The sequence below is a fragment of the Pteronotus mesoamericanus genome, unplaced genomic scaffold, assembly GCF_021234165.1.
Source record: "Pteronotus mesoamericanus isolate MK-2021 breed Mesoamerican mustached bat unplaced genomic scaffold, CSHL_Meso_final scaffold_31, whole genome shotgun sequence".
NCBI lineage: Eukaryota > Metazoa > Chordata > Mammalia > Chiroptera > Mormoopidae > Pteronotus > Pteronotus mesoamericanus.
This window is the reverse complement of record NW_026555312.1, coordinates 23870851-23881785: the sequence shown is the minus strand read 5'-3', so window position 1 is coordinate 23881785 and position 10935 is coordinate 23870851. Positions and strand designations below refer to the sequence as shown.

The window sequence follows — 10935 nt, the reverse complement described above, 5'->3', positions numbered from 1 at the left end:
GATTTTATTTTCCTTATAACTTTCTGTCATCATATTTTCGTTATCATTTTCTAATGAACTGCCTAATCCTTCAGACGCAGAGCACATGAGTGGTACTGGGAAGTTCTACTAGAGGGAGAAAACCGACCAACTTCATTTATCTTAATTTTTCCAAACAGACTTATTTTTTCATGGAATGTTGACTAACATTGTATAGTGCTAATATCCGGGACAATGCAGTTTAGGAAACGCTATAAAATGTTGCACTGTATAGATGAAGAAACTGAGGTACAAGAGGTCGTAACTGCTTCACCCATGCCCACCCAGCCATTTGTTACCACAACTTCTACTGAAACACCAGAGTTTCTGATTCCTTGACTGGTGGTCTTTTCCCTCACTTAGAAGACATGTATAATTTTACCAAAGATAGATACAGTTGCTTCTTCTGATATTGTTAGATGTAAATTGTCAACTGTGTCTGAAAACTATTTAATATCAAAACATATAGCAACTGAAAACGAAGGATTATAAAGACTTTTAAATCACAATGTTAAATAGCAACTGTCTTTAAGAAAGGCTTTTTTGAACATATTTCACATTTAAAATGTTGTAATAAATGTCTTAATTATAAATTTAATGTTACATATATAAATGAATTATAAGAGTGAATTCTTAATAGTATACCTTATAAACAGTCTAGAATTGTTTTAAAACATCTTTCAAGCCTACGAGTAATCTAACACAGGGTATTTGCCTTGTGTCACGGCAAATGCAGTTTAAATAATCCTGCTTGACTCACAATGATCTCGCTGCAGCAAATACAAATTATAACTTGTGAATACAAGATAGTTAAGCACATATTGTGGCCTTAGTCTTTGTTCAGATTTGTATTTAAAAAGTTAAGTGAAAGCTCAGAGATGGGCTTTCTAAGAAGAAAAGAAAAAATAGAAGAATAAGCAGAGCACAAGACTCAGAAAAATTTCCCTTTTAGACTAGAAATAGCCTTACCATCTGATATAAATGAGGATGAGCTCCTTTTCCTAGGAGAAATGTCCTTTTATTCATTCATTCAATGAACACTTATTGTGCAGCCATGACAGTAAGTCACTGACTGACATTAAGATGAGAAATGAGGAAAGACAAAGTCACTGCCCATGGAGGGCTTGTCTTAACATGGGAGGCAGACAGTAAATAATTGCCCTAGTAATTAATCCATTACAATTATAAAAGATGCTACAAAGTAGTGCAGGATGGGGTGGAGCAGATCACACGTATGGGTTTATGTGTGAGGTTAGACGTAGTCCAGGAGAGGGGGAAAGTTGCCTTAGAGACATTACACTTGATATGGATCCTATGGCGAATAGGAATCACTGGAAGAGGAGAGGAAAGGGCATTCGGGGCAGAGTTGTTGCGCCCTTCACAGGAAAGCTGGCTGGAGAGTAGAGAGCTGAAAAACTGCCCTCTGAAAAGACGGGAGGAGTAGGCAGGGGCCTGATATGAAGGCCCAGTTTTAAAGGGCAGATTAAAAGATCACTGCCCTGAAAACCAATTTCAGGCCAATTAAATGGCTGCATAGTGATGCAGATAGAGTTGAGATTGGAGGATGCAGGCTTGAGAGTGTAATGAGGAAACTGTTCTCAGAAAAACAGTGTGTTCTGTAGCTTCCCAAGGCTCTTGCCTCTGCCATATCTGTGGCTTCTCAGCCTTTGTAGCCTGAATTTATTTCTTCCCAAGTCTCATCATTTTGTTCATGCTTTCTGCTTACTCCTGAAGGTTAACCAACCAAGCCCTCAGCAACACATCGCACCTGGTTCTGTCCAAGTTAACATTCTTGGGAGGATGGAAAATGTTATCTCCACTTCTAGTCCTCACATACTGAAGACAGATGAACCTCCACTGTATCTTTGAAATCTGCTACTTAAATATATTCAATTAACTAAATCCCAAATTCACTCCACTTCAAAACTCCTTACAGAAATTTCATCAAATTCCTGGATGTTATTAAAAATAGAGAGAGAATGAAGGCTGTTTCAGACAACAAAATGATATGATCTCTCTACCTTCCAAAGCATGAAGTACTTTGTTTATGCTCTCACAGGATGTGGGTAGGTATATGACTCCTAAACCACTTATGTTTTCAAGATTCAGATAAGCACTATAATTTTCAATACAAAAGTCATTCCTACTAGGGAAATCATATCCTAGTTTCTAATATAGAGCACCAGTTTTTATTCAATGAAAAGATACTTTTAAATTAGTTACTTATTTACATCTCAAGGTTTTAACAAAGGATATTAAATTTTTGCAAGTCTGGGTAGCTCATAATTTCTACATTCATCCCAATAAAAAAACTATTGTCTTGAAACAGGGGCTATTCTTTTTAAGTTTTCAGTTTTCTGAGGCTCCTTGAAAAGTTCGTCAAGAAAACAAGTAACATACTTTTTTAGAAGTCAGTTTCACTATGGTTTCATATATCATATTTCTAAGGGAAATCATGTCCAGGAAGTTTTATTAACTGGTTAGTGAATTAAATAGGTATGAATTCCCAGAAGACGCTATGCATAGGTACATTTGCAGATTAGCATTTCAAATTATTATAAACTACCTGTGAATGATACTTAAGAATTACAAAAGGAGAGAATGCTTTTATTTACCTGTTGTTAATTTGAGGATTTTTAAAGGCTAGAGAGACTGGAAAAGCAAGTGTTGAGTGTGTGGTCCCATATGCAGTATTTCCTTCTCTTCCCTGGAATTAAAGAAATGTTCTTCTTTGGAAATTGTAATACAAGTAACCTGTTTAAATTTTTCATATAACTCACAAAATAAAACTATAGACAGTCATAAATAATTCTTCTTTCAAAGGTTTGTTTGTTATTTGCATTAAAAAAAAACATATTTCCAGAAGGACAATACTCTAGGATTTGCTTTTTTAAATTTTAATTAAATTTATTTTGATAAGATTGGTTAATAGCATTATGTAAGTGTTAGGTGTACAACTACATAATACAACATCTGTGTACTCTATTGTGTGCTCACCACACACTGTCTAGTTTCCTTTTGTCACCATATATTTGACCTTCTTTACCTACTTGATCCTCTCCCAACCCCCTTTCCCTCTGGTAACTCCCATTCCATTGTCTGGATCTATGATTTCATTTGTTTATTTGTTGTTTTTTTTTTGTTTTATATCACACATATGAGTGAAATTATATGGTTTTTGTCCTTTTCCACCTGACTTTATTTCACTTACCATGATACTCTCAAGATCCATCCATGTTGTCATATATGGCAATGTTTCATCTTTTTTATGGCTAAGTAGTATTCCATTGTATATATGTACAACTGTAATGGAGTACAGGGCAAGGGGCGCCTGAGAATGTAGGGGAAACTCCCATAGCCCTTGGTTGGAGGCTGGGGGAAAGAAGATGACAGGATTAAGGTACTTTGCATATCTAAAACAACTTGGTACCTAGTTTAATAGCTGTGTTAATAGCTGTGCTACCATTTCAGGGCAAGGTGGCCATGACTTTAAGAGTGTATCCTGACTCCTGATGTAGCCAAGGGAGGCGGGTCCCCCTGGATCACGGAGTCACTCTTGCCCTGATGGAAGATGGTGGCTGAATGAATGTAAACTGTACAGGAGAACTGGCAGGATGTAGCCCATTGTGGGAGGAGTCAAAGATGAGGTCACACAGGAGGCTCCAGGTCAGTATTTAAGTGAAGGGGCAGCCAGCAGTGAGGGACTTTGGCCATGTGGCTTGGGAGGGAGTAGAAAAGCTATGAGAGAGCCATGATGCAGCTGGTAGTGAAGGCAGATTCCTACAGGCAGTGCTGGTAGTGAGATAGGAGCCATGTTAGCTATAGGAGCTGGTCGGCCGTGGGCTAGTAAGAAAGTAGGCATGCTGCTTTGGTGGTGCCTGTGCAAGTTGACTCAGAAGCCTCCAAGGATCATTCCTTGCAATACACTGACCTGCTGCTGTGCCAACCCAGACATTTTCTCGATCCTTGAAATTAGTGCCTTTCCTGGACTTTGCCATCATCCAGTGTAACACAGCACATGCTTTCCTTGACTGTTATATGGAGGCTGATGACAGTGTATCCCAGATCCTGAAGGGGAGAGCTGCTGTGTGAGAATGGCAACTTAGGCACCTTTCAGGGGAACTGGAGAACTCTCTGTGCAGCTGGCTTAAGATAAGGAAATGGGGAACTTTTGGGGTCCGTGTCTTATAGGTTTTTGGAGAACAAGGGAAATGCTGGGTCTAAGTGGGAAAGGAGGACTCTGAGCATAAGTGCTCTGAGACCTCCCAAGGTTGGAATATTGTAAATAAATATCTGCTCCTTCCAACACTAATTATTGGGTCATTCACCAAGGTGCCACATGGACAGACCTCTGTTTGCTCAGTTACACAACATCTTTCTTTCTTTATTGCTGTTCTGTTGCAGTTGTCCCAATTTTCCCCCATTGCCCTCCCTGCCCCACTCACCCCCCACAGCACCTTCTTTACCCAGTTATTTATTAAAGTACAGTTAATTTTTTCCCATGTATTTGCTATTGTGAATAATGCTGCTATACACATAGGGTACATATATTTTTATGAATAAATGTTTTCAAATTTTTCAGGTAGATAAGCAGAAGAGGGATTACTGGGTCATATAGTGACTCTATGCTTAACTTTTTGAGGAAACTGCTGGTTTCCATAGTGGCTGTGCCAATTTACATTTCTACTAACAGTGTACAAGGAGTCCCTTTTTCTCCATATCCCTTCTAACACTTGTTGTTTCTTGTCTTATCGATAATTGCCTTTATAACAACTGTGAGGTGGTATCTCATTGTGGTTTTGAGTTGCATTTCTCTAATAACTAGTGAAGATAAGAAGTAAATTCAAAAGTAAATGAACAAGACTGGCATGGGGGATGAGTCAGCACCGGGATCCTGTCAGCAGCTCTCTCAGTTCTCTCTCCGGGGCCTCCTTCCCCAGTCTTTCCTCAGGCGTCTCTAGCCCACTCCGCCCAGTCTTTGCCAAAGACCAGGTTTCTTGTGAACCAGAAGAAACTAAATGGGTAGAGAAGGAGAATCCGAAGAGCTTACCTTTAATTTACTACCCTGTGATGAACAAGAATCAGAGCTACCAGAAAATGGAAATGAGAAGTGTTCCTGCATTATGTGCTCCTCAAAAGGTGCGCCAGGGGAAATGAAGCCAAGGACTGGAAATTGAAACAGCTCTACTTTTGGAAAACGCAAGAGGAAAAGAAGAAAAAAGAAAGGGCATTCCTGGACAATATAAAAAAGGAAACAGCAAAGAAACACACATCAAAGAGGGTCAAGAAAGCACAGAGATAACAGTGTGGATTTTTGCTCAGAAATATTTCCTGTGACCTGTAGACAGACAAAAGGTATGTTATATAAAAGGAAATTGAAACAAGGAGCCATGAAGAAGTGCATACAGAGTGAGGATGGAACTTGGTTCGCTCCCAGAGAATTTGAAATCAAAGGAGGTCGTGCAGGACGAAGGCCTAGAAGCGGAGTTTGCCCTGCGCTGGAAGAGCCCCAGAACAGCTGATGGAGGGAGGATTTCTATCTAATCCTCCAAGAACATACAGAAGGAAAAAGAAGTGGAGAATACCAAAGTCTTGCAACAGCATCTTAGTTGACCTGTGTATGAAAAACTCAGACATATGTAAGATCTGCCTGAATGGAGGAACGCTCTTCTGCTGCTTTACTTGTTCCTGATCCTTTCACGAGGACTGTCACTTCCCCCCTGTGGAGACTGAGAGGAGCCCGTGGAGCTGCATCTTCTGCAGGATAAAGGAGTCTCCAGGAAGGCAGCAGTGTGGCAGGGAACCTGAGGTCCTGGCGAGGCCGATGGGGCCTGAGGAGCAGCTGAAATGTGAGTTCCTTCTCTTGAAAGTCTATTGCCATTCAGAGAGCTCATTTTTTGTGAAGATTCCATATTATTATTATATTAAAGAAATTTCCCAAAACATCAAGGAACCCATGTAGTTGGACAAAATTAGGAAGAAGTTAAATGAGCAGGGTTACCGTCAACTGGAGGGCTTTGTGCAGGACATGCGCCTCATCTTTCAGAACCACAGGGCATCTTACAAGTACAAAGCCTTTCGCCTAATGGGCCTTAGACTGGAGGTGGAATTTGAGAAGACTTTCAAGGAAGTGTTTGCTTTTCAGGAAACAAATGAGAGCCGTTCACCGGAGTAGTGGATGCCGTCGGTTCCCTGGCCAATCCCCTCTAGGGGCCGACTTCTAGTGTCATAGCTGCTGTGCGGGTGGCTGCCAATCCACCTCTGAGAGGCATGATTCGTGCTCCCTACTGGGCTCAGGCTGGAGCTAGTCCCGGCTGAGACCGCATTCTTGCTTAGCTCCCACCCCCATGCTATCCTGCTTCCCTCACCCTTCCTCCTCCTGAAGGATTCCTTACAATAAATCACTTCTTGAAGGGAAAATAAATAAATAAATAAAATAAATGAACAAGACTACATCAAGCTAAAAAGCTTCTGCATGACCAAAGAAACCATCAACACAGCTAAAAGGCAGCCAACTGAATGAGAGAATATATTTTCACACAGTACTTCTGATAAGGGACTAATATCCAAAATATATAAAGAACTCGTATATTAAAAAAAAATTATCTGACTAAAAATTGGGTAGAGGACCCAAATAGATACTTTTTCAAAGAAGACATACAAATGGCCTACATATGTGTAAAAGGATGTTCAACTTCACCAGTTACAAGGAAAATGCCATTGTTAGATTACCATGTATACAGTGTTTATTTAACTAACAATAAAAATAAAATTCATATTTCTCATGTTTTAGAGTTTTGTGACAATTATGCAAGGTAAAAACACACTGTAAGGGTCTGAGTACATGGTCTAATTGTCATTCCTTCCTGTAGAATCTAGGGGCTTATAGATGTTTTCTTCACTCCCCTATTCTTTGTCATTTAACACACTGACTTAAATTCAGTGTTCTGGGAGCATCTGTAGGAAGTAGAGAATATTAATAAAGGAAAAAAGAGGGAAAATTTGAATGACTTCCTCAATATCCCAATACACTACCATTCTGTAGACACTCAGTATTCTTTTTCCTGCTACTCAAATCTTCTCACTATAGCAACCTATCCGTTCCTCCCATGATCTCCAATTTACCAACATTTCCCCTTGATCAACTCCAGCACTGCTGATTCTAGCTAGCTGTTTGAAAGAAGCCATATAACATATAAAAGTACTTTTAAGGATGTTTAAAGTACTGAAGTGTACTGTAATGTTTAAATAGAGATGATTCGAAAGCATAATTGTTTTCCTAATCTGTGCAAGATTTAAAGAAAATGTTAGAAAATAGAGGGGTAGGGGAGGCCCTGGCTGGGTGGTTCAGTTGCTTGAAACATCATCTCATACACCAAAATATCGAGGGTTCTATCCCTGGTCAGAGGGATATACCTAGGGGTATACATAGGTTGATAGGTTCCATCCCCAGTCCAGACATGTACAGTTGTACAGGAGGCAATAGATCAGTCTCTCTCTTTTTCCCCACTTTGTGTATGTGTGTATGTCTCCCTTCCTCTCTCTAAAATCAGTAAACATATCCTCATTTAAGGATTAAAAAAGAAAATAAGCAGATTGGGAAAAGATATTTGATATAAAGAATTTACCGAGATTCTTTATAGATTCCTAGAATACGTTCTGCCATAAATCTATTCTAGGGGTCAGTTTCCCTGGGCTAGACAACATTTTTACAGCCATTTTGCTGCTTCCACAGTTGTTTTATAGAATATTTTATTCACTATTTTTAGAGAAAAGAGGAAGAAAAACATTGATGTGAGAGAAACCTCAATCGGTTGCCTCTCACACAAGCCCCAAGGGGGCCGAATCTGCAACCTAGGCATGTTCCGGCCCTCGTGGGCATCCTTTCACTTTCTGGGACAACACCCACACTGGCCAGGGCACTGCCTCCACATTTAAATCTATGTCATTGTCTGCAACAGTTCATGGGCCCATATGTGTTTACTGAGGAATACTTGAAGGGAATAGTCATAAGAGTAAGTCTCTTCTGAATTGTCATTTGTCATCCCATAGGACTGCAATATTAGCAGTTTTTGACATGATTTATAACATATTTTCAATAATTTTTAGAAATACACAAAAAAACTCAGGAAATGACATGAAAGGTTTAACGTTCTATAATCAGTTTTTTAACTGATAAAATTTCAGAAGCTATCATGTTGTAATTGATGCAATAGCTTCCATGTATTTTATTATAAGAGAATTCCAGGTTCCTAACAAATTTTACAGGCATATATATAGCTATGTTTATACCAACAGTGAAATAGAAAATTAACCTTCATATTTAGTTGCAAATTTTTTGTTTTATTTATTGTTCTCTCTCTGCAATTATATTGTAAGAATAAAAGAGAGAATATGTCAAAAAGAGCTATTGCTTTTGCTATTTAGTTGTTGCATTAATGAAAACAGAAGACTGTTTATACATACACCAGATAACAAACATTTGGGTTGTTCCCAGGCTTACTTTTTAGATATAGGTGTGTATATATGATAGTCTGTGTGTGTGTGTGTGTGTGTGTGTGTGTGTATTCTTCTCTCTTTTGTAGGTATTTAGTTCTGAGACTTTTGGTTGTTGGTAAGTATATACTTAAGTTTATATGAAACTGACAAAGTTTTCCAAAGTGACTATACCATTTTAATTTACACCAACTATGTGTGTTACAGTTGATCTCCATCCACGCTAATCTCACATTGCCAGATATTTTTTTGTTTTGATTTTAGCTATTCTAATAGGTATGTTGTGGTATCTTATTGTGGTAGTAATTTGCTAATGATAAAAGTGTTGAATATCTTTCCATGTAAATACAGCACATGTCTCTATGGTGGTGAACCATTCACTTGGATCTTATGCTTATATTTTATTATTTTTTATTTTCTAATTATTGAGTTATAAAATTTCTTATACATTCTGGAGAAGACTGTTCTTTTACTTATATGTTTCTTTTTTTTTCCTTTTATGGTTTGGACTTTCTTTCTTGTGCCTAGTAAATCTTTCCTTAACTCAAGACCACAAAAACTTACTGAATGTTTTCTAGTTTAGTGTATTGTGTATTTTTACAGTTCTCAGTTTTAAATTAGGTCTATTTTTCATTTCATAAGTTAATTTTTGTATTTGGTATAAAGTTAGTAAAAGTTTTCTGTTTTATTTTCTTGGTTTGTTAATTTTGTTTTGTTTTATATGGATGTCAAATTGTTCAAGTACTACATTTTAAAAATAATATCCTTTTACTGTTAAATTCCCCAATCAAAAATTAATTGGCATTATATGTGTGAATCTCTATTTCATTCTCTTAATCTATATTTCTATTCATTTGCAAATATCATGTTGTTTTGATTATTGTAATTTCATAGTCTTTTAATCAGGTATTGATAGTCCTCCAGCACTTCTCCTTTCAAAAAAAAATATTTTCTGATGGGCACTTACGTTGCTTCCAGCACTTCGATATTGTAAATTGTGCTGTTATGAACATTGGGGTGCACAGGTTCTTTTGAATTGGTGTTTCAGGATTCTTAGGATATAATCCCAGCAGTAGAATTGCCAGATCAAAAGACAGTAAATGAGTGGATCAAAAAACTATGGTACATTTACACAGTGGAATATTATGCAGCAGAAAGAAAGAAGGAGTTCCTACCCTTCATGACAGCATGGATGGAACTGGAGATTATGCTAAGTGAAATAAGCCGGGTGGTGAAAGACAAATAGCATATGATCTCACCTATAAGTGGAGCCTAATCAACATAAGAAACAAGCAAACAAAATAGAACCAAAGACATTGAAATAAAGAACAAACTGCCAGTAACCAAACGGAATGAGGGGGAAGGGCAGAAGGGGGAAAGAAGGATAAAGGTTGTCAAGGAACATGTATAGGTTTTGACATTGCTATTGTTCTGTTTCTTGTGTAATATGTTTCAGTTCTTGTATGGTGGATTACCATCACTTTGTGCTTAGGGTAGGGCTTGGGTGGTTAGAGGTTTTCCTTAGCTTTTCTGTTCCATTTTAGCTCTCAGTCATCCCTGCACACCCTGGACTATATAGTTGCTCTTTCACCATGCTCTTGCACATCCTTGATTCCTGTTGTTTGTTACTCTAGGCTATTCTGGGGAAGTAGAAAGAATTGAAAGAATTCTTTGGATGACAGAGCCTCAGAGGTGGGGCTTCACTCTTCATCGCAGCAAAATTCTGACATGTATCTGTGGTTAGTGTAAGATTGTAATTTCCCCTTCTTTGGAAGTAACAAGCCTCTAATGGCATGAGTACAGATGCGGTATGAGGTCCCGGGCAAAGAAGAGTTTCCTATCTCCCACTCACCCCAATCACACAATATTGCTTTTGTTTTTTAATTCTACCTTTAGCCAGTTCAGCTACTATATTTGTCCTCTCCTGTCACCACTTCCTGTGCTGCCTGCCATTACATGATAGTCCTTGGGAAGTTTTATAAATTATCTGGTTTTCTGTCACTGTTAGGATGGGTTAGGTTTAAAATTAAATATTTTTAATTTAAATATTTATTTGAATCTATTCTCCCTGTATACCTTGTAATGAAGTCTTCATTTCTGTATATATAAATGTACACACACTCATATATATTCTAATTCTTGAATTCAGTCAACTTTTGTACAATTTTATCTTGATTTTATGCATTTATGTTATTATATTTAGAATCTTTGATTCAAAACATATTTGTATTCTCTCCAAATGCTTAGAAAATGTTTATATTAGTTTGAGATATTGTTTTACACTTTTCTGCTTTGTGGTTGTTTAGAAGGGGGGATATATTTGACAGCTGAAATTATTTAATTCAGATTTTTTAATTTCTCCTTATAGTAGTTTTATATAAATGTGATTTTTTGTGTGTTCTTATTCAATTCATGGACAGG

At 37.7% G+C, this 10935-nt stretch overlaps 1 pseudogene; it reads left to right on the top strand.

The window, feature by feature from the left end:
• Positions 1–213: 213 nt before the first annotated feature.
• Positions 214–6193, top strand: LOC129085575 (nuclear body protein SP140-like protein; annotated as a pseudogene).
• Positions 6194–10935: the final 4742 nt, after the last annotated feature.